The 11,202-nt window shown below is 37.7% G+C and overlaps 1 pseudogene; it reads right to left on the reverse strand.

Annotated features, from left to right (window-relative positions):
* The window catches only part of LOC109387338 (protein DEK-like), a 48,479-nt pseudogene that overhangs the window by 1,540 nt on the left and 35,737 nt on the right, over positions 1-11,202 (reverse strand).

Raw genomic sequence — 11,202 nt, forward strand, 5'->3', positions numbered from 1 at the left:
GCTCTTAACCAATGCGCCAGTTGGCCAGCCTGACCCATATTCTTCTTTAATGAGGACACTGTGCTTGGTCTGTTGTAAAATAGTTTATGCAAATTTCTAAATTCATCTGTTTTCTTCTTACTCAGAAAAAAATACATCCTTTCAATTTCACAAAGTTCCTGCCCTTTTCCTTGTGCAATTGTAAATGGCTGTCTTTGTAAAGAAGAGACTTGCGTTGTCAACCTCCGTATGTTTTTTTTCCCCCTCTTGCCTTCCACAATAAGACTCTTTTATATGTCTCCCTCCTCATCCAGAATCTGTATTGTTTATCACTATATTATACTGCATCTAAGTACAGTATACAAGGTTATGTATAAAAGGGGGAAGATTATAGTTCTTAAATAATGAGAAGGGGTGATCATGGCTGGTACAAGCTGATTGCATGTAAAAGATTTTTGGAGCTTTACTAAGCAGCAACTAAGATATCAATCACCTGCCTATCTGACTCTCATCTCCCCTGAAGACGCTGATGGCAAAGTTGGAGCTACTCTCTAACAAGTGGCCCTCATGACAAGCTCCCTAGTTATCTATGGATGCTAACTAAACAAGGAGAATGTAGAGACAGCATTGCCACCACTCCTAAAGAACGGGCTTATAGTAGGCGACACTCATGACCCCATCAGCTCAAGATCCCATGAGAAATATGAGTTGTTCTTTGTGAAAATCCAATGCTTTGTTCTCTGTTTTATGTACTTGTAGTGTGTCAATGTCAACAATGAGGCAGCAATTAAGGTGTCTGATAACAAATTTCAGTGTACCATGATTGTCAAGGACAATACAAAGGTCTTCTTAACTACTTCTGTGCTAGCAGGTTGCTAGCATACGAGGTCTGACAATTAAGTTCACAAACTCTCCCTAGAAAAATTGCTACATACCTCATTGGTGAATATTACTATGGTCACCTTCAAAGTACTCCCATTGGGAAACTATGCACTGATGCCAGCACTTAGTCCACCCTTCAAAGCAATTTTGGAACTGTTTTTCTGGAGTGGCCATCAGAGCTGTTGTCGTATTAACCTTGATGTTCTGAATGTCATAAAAATGTCTTCCTTTCAATATTTTGTTTATCTTTGGGTAAAGAAAGAAGTCATTGGGGGCCAAATCAGGTGAGTAGGAAGGGTGTTCCAATACAGTTATTTATTCACTGGCTAAAAACTCCCTCACAGAAAGTGCCATGTGAGCCAGTGTATCATTGTGATGCAAGAGCCATGAATTGTTGGTGAAAAGTTCAGGTCATTTAACTTTTTCATGCAGCCTTTTCAGCACTTCCAAATAGTAAACTTGGTTAACTATTTGTCCAGTTGGTACAAATTCATAATGAATAATCCCTCTGATATCAAAAAAGGTTAGCAACATCATTGCAATAAGTTCATAAACTTAATTTTCAGACCTTGTACATCAGGACCCAGAAGGGAGAATACAGGATACTGTAAATCCCACCCAGTTCAGCAACTGGTTTGATAGTTTAGACATAAATTAATTTTTAACCTATTAGTTTTTTTGAGTATTTGGAAATATATGTCATTCCATGAGCTTGAGGATACTATGCCATTAGCCAGTGTTAATATAGTCAGAATTAGAGGCTACATTGAGTTGAATCCCAAGAACTTGGACACAAGGAAGATAACATAACATTAAAGTTAAATATAAGATCAACACAGGAAGGATTTGAGCAGGCAAACCCAAATTCACCTGAAAGAAACAGGACTGTTCCCAGGGCAATGGACCTTATATTAACAGGGAAGAATGTATTAAAATACGTATAGAGTGTTTTTGTTTTGTTTTGTTTTGTTTTTAAGATTTTATTGGGGAATTGGGGAAGGAAACAGTGTTAGGGAATTGGGGAAGGGGAACAATTGTGTTATTCCAGGACCCATCAGCTCCAAGTCAAGTTGTTTTCCTTCAATCTTAGTTGTGGAGGGTGCAAGCTCAGCTCCAAGTCCAGTCGCCGCTTTCAATCTAGTTATGGACAGAGGCAGGCGGATGGGGCGCACATGCAGCCCACCATCCCATGTGGGAGTTGAACTGACCAACTTGTTATTAAGACCATTGCTCAGCAGCTGAGCCATTGGGCCGCCCGTTGGTAGCTCAGTGGCAGCTCAACTCAGGCACAGCTCATTGGTCCATGTGGGTATCAAACTGGCAACCCTGTTGCTCAGAGCTTGCGCTCTTAACCAACTGCACCACCTGGCTGACGTGAAGAGATTTTCTTTTTAATAAAAAGAGAGTTAATCATCCTAGAGAAGGGGTTGGCAAACTGTGGCTCTTTGGGTACGTTCCATCCAAAAATTTTTACGTCTGGAAGAGCCAATCCTGTCCTTCACAACAATTTAAAAATTATTTGAAAGCCATAAATATATTTTTATATAATCACCATTATGTGAATAATAGCTTTTAAAAATTTTATAAATGAAACTATGATAGTTTTGTTTTCATTTTCAATTATACTTCAGTCACATGTACGTACCCAAAGAGCCGCATGTGGCTCGCGAGCTGCAGTTTGCTGACTCCCGGTGGCTCTTCCGTCTCAAAAGTTTGCCGACCTCTGTCCTAGAGGAACAGAAAAAAATGGAGAGTTGTTGAGGTGAAGTTGGACACAGCCATAGGTATTATACAGTACAAGAGAAAATGATTCTCAACAGTTGGAGCAGGAGTATCTCTAGGCTGATGACCAGATCATCCTTGATTTGGACATGGGTGCAAAGAATAGGGACAGTGAATTTATAGTGTTTCTGATCCTCATTGGCAACATTATCCCTGCTGGAAACTCTACATGGAACAGACTGATGACATTAAATAATCACAACTCCTCTTATTCTAACTTTATAAGGTAAGCAAACATTTGGTTATGATTTGACTTTCTATGTATGCCTGCATAGGAAAGGTTGTAAACTGAGAGCCCAGAGACCAAAAAATGTTTTTCTTATGTAATTAAATGTTCCTAAATAGTTGGGAACATATAAAAATTGGTAAAGTAGTTTGGAACCAATCTTAATCTTACCTCATCTCCAAATATAGAAAGTTTTTATGAGATTAGGTTCAAATGTTTAGGCAGAAATGACTAGAGATGGATAGCAGCTGTTCCATTTAAATAGGATATTTACATTTTATTTTACCAGAACTTTCGCCATTCCCTGTGATATTATACCCAGCTGTTCACCAACGTAACTGCCAGCCCCTGTAGACTTTTGAGGTTTTTATCTTCTAAGCCTGAAGGGAAATTCTCTTATTACATAAGAATTAATTCTTGATATCTGTGATAATTCCTCATGGCTAGTGAATAAAGTGATGTATCTCTAGCTTTCTATGTAGCTTGGCTATTATGATAATCCTGACCTGAATCCAGAGAATTTTCTCTTTCTCATTGTTAAATTATAAATTATCATCCTTAAGACTATTTCAGTGTTAGATACCTTTGATTTAGTGAGATTTTGCTCTAAGGGCTTTATTATCCCTGGGCATAGAAATAGCAAGGGTGACCTGTCTAAGCAGAGCATCAAACCTCAGGACATGGAGAACAAAGCACTCCTGGATGAAGGTCACTCTGTCTTCTAGATAACACAACTACCATTTCTGACTTTGTATAGGAAAAAAACACTGAATGAAGAGCCACTATAAATCTGGTTCTGTGTAGTTTCATCATTAAATTGGCAATGTGGTCATGAGCAAATACCCTTATATACACCTTGGTTTCAACTTCTTCATAAATGAAATTAAAAAGTTGAAGTGAAATATTTCTGATTTTCATCCTGCTCTGGCATTACATAACTCAACCAGACATGCTCTAACATTCTTGAGTTCATGTGCACATTGTTTATATGATTTAGGTCTGACTTAAACCCTGTATGTGTGAAGGATTTCATAAAACACAAATTACTGTGTTACTGGCATATTAGCATCCATATTTATATCCAAACAGAGAAAGTTAGAGTTTGAACATATTTCAGCAACATTTGGATATTTGATGATTTTTATAAACAGTTTTTAATCATTCAGTATCATAGAATTCAAACAAAAACAAAATAAGCACATAAAAACATATTTAACCTGCACAGAAATAGCAGGCAGCTGGGGACCCAGGCACACTATGCAAAATAGGCCTGCATGTATCACACTTTACATATTTGTGTCTGTTGTAGCTCCAGCAATATTGGCAGTTAATAGAGTGTCAATGGAAGAAAAGCTGTCTCAAAAGCTCGTTTTTATTGGACAAAAGGAAAAAGAGCCAGGAAACCTAGTTTCCTTTTTGCCAAATGAAGTTAGCTGGGAGAGTAAGCCATCCATTTACTTTGGACATGCCACATATGTTCCTGTTTATCCGAGAGCCAACCCAGCAACACTAGGATAGACTCATCTTCATTTATGTCCAAGTCGAATCTAGGAAACAGCAACAGTGTTTTCTATATAATTACTTTAAAGATTATGGATGAAGTGATGCATTTGACCAGCAAATTGCTATAAAGTAAAACAAACAAGTAGAATAAAAACAACTAAATGTTTAACAGCTATACAGAATATATTATAATTTTTAGGACAGAATGGCAGCGGAGCTCATGAAAAATTAAAATCATCTAACTCAAATGAGATACATGGATTTTGGTGATGGTGAAGTAGTGGCAACAGCACAAGGAAGAATGAAGAAAGAAAAAAAAAGAACGTTTATTAAACATAAATATCATGAGGTATCTACACATATAGGTACTATTTTCTACTCAACAGAATTGAAAGAAAGAAAATGTAGAAGCATAAGATTATGGTTTCTCCCTTACCACAATACAATTGAGGTAAACAAGGAGTATACCACTGCTTTAAGTCTTAAATAATGTAATAATGCAAATATAATTAGAAAATGATAAGAAGAATGTGAGAATGCTAGCTAGCCCTGTTTGACATAGGATTGGTAGAAAAATATTTTCATGGTCAGAACTAGAGAATTGTAAGTGGGGCTTAGGTTTTGTCCATGGTCCAAGAGGCAAAATTGTGGGGCACAGCTGGTTTTATGGGAAGAAAATTCATTAAGATATATCAGGAGCAAAATTGTGGAAGAATTCAGAAGCATGGCTGTTAAGGGGATCCAAAGATTAGTCATAGAGGAAAAAAGTGAGATAATTGGAGACAAAGAATTCTAGGGTGATCCTATATTGAATTTGCATCACACCTCTTATGGTCTAAAACTCTTTAAATAGGGTATGTGTCTGTCTCTGTGTGTTTCGCTACATAAGTTATTTATTAGTATTAGTTATCTATTGCTACATAAATTACCTCCAAAACCTTAGCAGCTTGAAAGAACAAATACCAACTCACAATTTTTAAAAAAGATTTTGATTAAAATACAGCTAACATACAATATTATATTAGTTTCAGGTATACATCATAGTATTTCAACATTTATATACCTAAAGAAAGGATCACCATGATAAGTGCAACAACCATCTCACTTCATACCACATTATCACAATATTATTGACTATATTCTCTTTGCTATACGTTACATCCCTGTGACTTATTTGTTTTATATCTGGAAATTTGAACCTCTTATTCCCCTTTACACCTCCTCCCCCCTTTTAAACATTTTTCAATTACTGTTGACATTCAATATTATATTACTTTCAGATGTACAGTATAGTGGTTAGATATTTATATACTTTACGAAGGGATCCCCCTTACTAGTCTAGTACCCACCTGGCACTATACATAGTTATTACCATATTATTGACTGTATTCCCTACACTGTGCTCATCCCCATGACTATTTTGTCACTTAACATTTTGTACTTCCTAATCCCTTCAGCTTTTCACCTGCCTCTCCAACCCCCCTCTGATCTGGCAACTATCAGCTTGTTCCCTGCATCTATGAGTCTGTTTCTGTTTTATCTGTTTATTTTGTTCTTTAGATTCCACATATAAGTGCATTTCACAGTTTCTGTGCATCAGCAATTTGAAGGCAGCTTAGGTGGGTAGTTCTTGCACAGTGTCTTTTATGATGTTTAGTCAAGATGTCAGCCATGGTGGCAGTCATTTGAAGGCTTGACTGTGGCTGTAAGATCTGTTTCAGTTACTCACATGGCTATTGGCAGGGCATTTCAGCTCCTTGCCATGTGGGCCTCTATCTAGGGCTGCTTGAATGTCAATCAGCAACTGGCTTCCTTAGAGTGAGTGATGAGAGAGAGAGAGGAAGAAAGTCACAATGCCTTTTGTGCCTAATTAGACAATTCATGTGACAATAGCTCTGTCACTTTCTATAGCCCACAGGAGAAGGAAATTAGGCTCCATGCTTTGAAGGCAGTAATGTCAGAGAATCTGTGGGCATATTTTAAAGCCAGCACAGTGTGATAAAAATATATGCCATCACCTGGAAGTGAATGGAAGTTATTGGCTAAGGCTCCTTGGAAGAGATGTGTATCAATCAGGACCTTGGCAGGAAATAGATAATCTCAGGAAGGTTTAATACAAGGACTATTTATAAACATGCATTCAGGGTATGTGGAAGCCACAGGGATAGTATATTACTACGGAGCTAATAACAAACATCACCATTCTAAAAGATCAAGGAATGGAGTAATTCCTGGAATATGGAGGAAAGGATTCCTATGGAGAGGGCTGCCTTTGGTTGAGGGATTCAGCCAGATCAAAATTACCTTACAGGAAGGGATAAGTGCAGTAAATACCACAACTCCTCTTTCCTCTTTCTTCCCCTCCTATCTTTGCCAGGGTTCCCCTTTGGCCAAGTTTCACTGATGGCTAGAAGTCAAGGATGACTGTTAATGTAGTCCATAGCCATATGGGCAGAGATCTGGGTGGAGAAGTGTGGAGAGTGAATCTGGAAGGGCAGACAGAGGATCTCTTTCATTAGATGAGAATTTAACTTGAAGGATGAGTTAGAAGCAGAGCTATTAATATAATGGTTGAATAGTATACTAAGTGCAAATAATAAGGATAAGCAAATATTGTGGGATTAGAAAAATAACTAGGGCCAGCCGAGTGGCCCGTTGGTTAGGAGTTAGGTTGGGACGGCAGCTCAGAGCAGCAGGGCCCCGGTTTGGATCCCACATGAGAGCCAGTGACGCTGTGCCCTCTACAGCTAAGATGGTGAACAACAGCTCGACCTGGAGCTGGCCTGTACGGCGAAGGTGTAGGCTGCAGTGGGAATGGACGGCAGCTGGCATGAGCTTTCGTGTGCTGCCATGAGCTGCCGTGAGCTGCCGTGGGCAACTGTCCAATGTCCAGTGACCGATCTGCCTCACCAGGGAAGAGTGCAATGATGATACCAACATGGGCCAATGAAGCGATGTCCCCCACAACTAGACTGAAGAACAAAAGGACAGCAACTTGTCTGTTCCCCTTCCCCAATTCCCCAATAAAATCTTTAAAAAAACACAAAACTAAAAGTCAACTAAAACAAAAATTATGTTGTATAGAGAGGCTGAAAGAGGCTGGATATGGCTATGGATGAAGCCATGTTATGGAGGGTCCTGGGAGAAGCAGGGGTTTAGACGTCCTATAAGAAGCAGTGCTTGATAGTTTTTAAGCATAGATGTGCCAAGACAATAGGAATGGAAGAGGAGGGAAAAATCTCAGAGACACATGTCTGTTTAGATATCAGGAATAAATGAAATAATGTCAATAAAAATTTAGTTTTGAAAACCTTTTCAGGTAAAATAAATAGTAAGTATTAATGGTCAAATGAATTAAAAATGAATTTGTTAGAATGAGGTACCCATGTTTACAGAGTCATGCTCAGTCTACAATTTGCCAGAACACCAAGCAAGTAAGCCTACAATTATAAATATTTTAATCTAGAAAAATTATATTATACTGAAGTATTGGCCGAGGAATGAAAACAGTATTATAACAGAAATAATCATGCCAAAATAGAGTGAGTGATCTGTTCTTTGGAGATCTGTTCTTTGATTTCAGCATGGCTAAAGGTTTGGTTGGAGTACATAGTTTATTTGAGCATTTGTCTTGTTCTGGATACTTAGTAGGAAAGTCTTGTGAGATTCGTGGAGTCCTTAATTTCTGATTCGATTTGAAACACACAGAAATTGCAATGTTTCCTATCTGGAGAGAGTTCAGTGAAGACAAGCACTGGTAGCAGGAAGAAACATTGGCATTTATGCCATGGTTTAGAAAAAAACCCAGAAATATGACAGAGCTTACAATGAAGCCTGCTTGAATCACACCCATTTACTTACCACATCTGACCTGCTATCAATACAGTAACTCAAAGGGGGAAAAGCAGCAATAAATACTTAGCGATTGGTAGTATGGAGTGGGACACACACGTGATATATGACTGATTATATTCAGTGACAGTTTAATATTAAGTATTATTGTAAAGTCTGTTTTACATGGCAGGATGTTAACCATAAATTTCCTAACTGCACTTCCACACATTTACGTAGAATGTAGAGATAATTGATATTAACACAAATGACCCAGTAGTGCTTGCTGAGTTTAGAAAAAAAGAAAAGTGAAAGAGGACGTTGCATTCTGAATGAGTGTACTTTGCGTTGTAGGTTCTTTCTTTCCTGATAGTTTGAAAATGTCTAGTTTAGTTAAGAGCGTTGTAACAATTAGTCAGGATAAGGATAAGGAGTCAAGTGTGATTTTTTTTCTTCAAACCTTACCTAACAAGCATAATTGACTCTTACTATTTTTAGGGCTTAACACTTGTGCAGGATCTTCCAAAAACCATGTGTCTCAGAGGAATGAACACTTAAAAAAAACAAACACACTCACAAGAAACCTGAAAAATGTTAATATATTGCTACTTACATTGATTCACTCAAATTTTTGAGTAGTTAGAATTGCAAGTCATAGTAAAGTGTTGAAAACAAAAGTATGTTCTTAGCACTGATGACTGCAAGCTAGCAGTTCTTGCTTTTAATAAATAAACATAAATGATTAATTTACCATTGTAATAAGTGCTACAATGATCTGTTCAGATGCCAAGATAAAACAGCAATGACAGATTAGCAATGGTCTAATATGGTAGGTTAGAGGATGTTAACTTCTATTAGAACTAGCTTCACAACTAACACCTCCCTCTTTGGTAAAAAATCAACACTTAAAATGAGGAAGATAGCACTAGCCAATAAACAACCAATAATTAACATCTCTTTCATAATTAACCTTTGTCTTAAATTAAAGAATTAAATTTCACCTTGTAGTCCTTCATGCAGCTATGGGAACCAATGAAATAATCAGAAAGGTCTTTGGTGTGAGGGGAATCTAGCTTCAGTGTTTTCTCAATGATACCTGAGAAATAGTGACCCCCAACATGATCTCTTTATTAAGAGTCACAGGTAGAAATGAAGATGAATCGGAAGTAGTCCTATTCTATGGTTATTAAAGATGAACACAATCCAGTAGAATCTATACCTTAATGATTAGTTCTACTTCTGTCCTGTGCTGCTGTTTATCTTGTCCGAAGAAGAAGAAAACTAGGCAAATGATGGACTGGGTATGTGGCAACAGTTCTACCCCCCAAGTTAGCTGGGTCAAGCACAAAAAGGGAAGTAAGTGTAAGAGATTCAGGGGGTTAGAAAGATGCAAAGTATCATTTCCAAAAGTAAGAGGCTTGGGACTCAGCAGAGTACTAGAATAGAACATCATTTTGCTCATATACTCAATTATCAAAATTGTGATTGGATTATTTTAAGACTTGGAAAATTAGTAGTGTTATGTTGTGTGTGTATATATATATGTGTGTGTGTGTGTGTGTGTGTGTGTGTGTGTGTAATGCACACATGCATATGATTTGAAATAATTATTCAAATTGGAAATTATACAAATAAAAAAAATATCAATGAGGAAACATCCAAATAGCTTAAGAAAAGGAAAATGCTGTCATATGAGCAACCATTCTCCACCTGCATCTGGGTAATAAAACAGCACAGGTCAGAAAGAGGCCAACCAGACCCTGTCTGACTGGCCTGAGACTCAATCCTCCCATAGGCCTCATCCCATTTGGGGCTTAGATTTTCCCGCAAATCATGGTAATTGGTAATCAGCTCACACAGCTGTGAACCACAGCTCACAGATACAGAGGGAACAAATTTGAAGTTGAGCATGTCTGCTGGAGAGAGAAGGGAAGTGACTTGTTTATGTACCATTTCATCACTCTCCCCAAGAGGCACTAGTCCCGGGTTTGTGTTCCATTAAAGATACAGTGGCATGGTTTTAAAGCGTTGGCCTCTTATTTGAATTTAGATTCAATTCTAAGTTAAAAATCATGAAATAAATGTTAGCTCTGCAAGGAAACTAGATATAATCTAATCCAATTTCCCCCATTTATAGGTGAGAATCCTTTGACCTAGAGATGTTCAATAATTTGCAAAGTTAGTTAATGATAGCATCTGGATTAGATTCTCCAGTAGCCTGTATTACTACTTCTATGTTATGCATCATTCATGAAAAATATCCCTGGGACCTTAAGGATCACGCCAGTCAAGTTGAGTAAACTCCTTTCCTCTATGTAGCAGTCTTCTTTCCTGTGTCCTCATATTTATTATATTCAAGGTTTTCTTACATACATTGACTACTCTGTCATATGGATTGTTATTTTTGGTTTGCCATCCTCAGTCCTATTCTCATTCAGGTTATTTCCATAACCATATAGACTGTTAACCCAACTTGCTAAATTCAGATTTTCCTTCTACCTTATATACTTATTTGTTTTCATTTTCTTCCAGCAACCAACTCCCATGATCCCCTCCTGAACCATTGATTCCCCAGAATGACATCATGCTTAAAGTTACAAAATCCAACATCCTAATCTCTGATTGTAACTCCTATTCTTCTGGATTGCACATCATTATTCCACCCACATTCATAATAGGGAAAGCTGTTGAAGCAGAGAGACCACATAATCCAAGGGCTCCTCCTCATGTAATCATTTAACAGTGTGTGGTTCAGGGTGGCAGATGGTTCTATTCTACAAGGTCATCAAGGGACCCAAATTCCTTCTATCTTATAGTTCTACTACCTTTTAAGTTTGTTCACATATTTGAAGCTGGTTTACTGCTATTATATATACTTTCCAGCACTCAGAAAGAAGAGAGAGAATGAAGGGCTAGCATCTTTTTTAGTAAAGGGTGTGACTGAAAAGTTGCACATATTTCTTTCACCCTTATCCTATTGGCTAAAGCTTGGTAACATT

The sequence above is a fragment of the Hipposideros armiger genome, unplaced genomic scaffold (genome assembly GCF_001890085.2).
Source record: "Hipposideros armiger isolate ML-2016 unplaced genomic scaffold, ASM189008v1 scaffold_154, whole genome shotgun sequence".
In the NCBI taxonomy this organism is placed as follows: domain Eukaryota; kingdom Metazoa; phylum Chordata; class Mammalia; order Chiroptera; family Hipposideridae; genus Hipposideros; species Hipposideros armiger.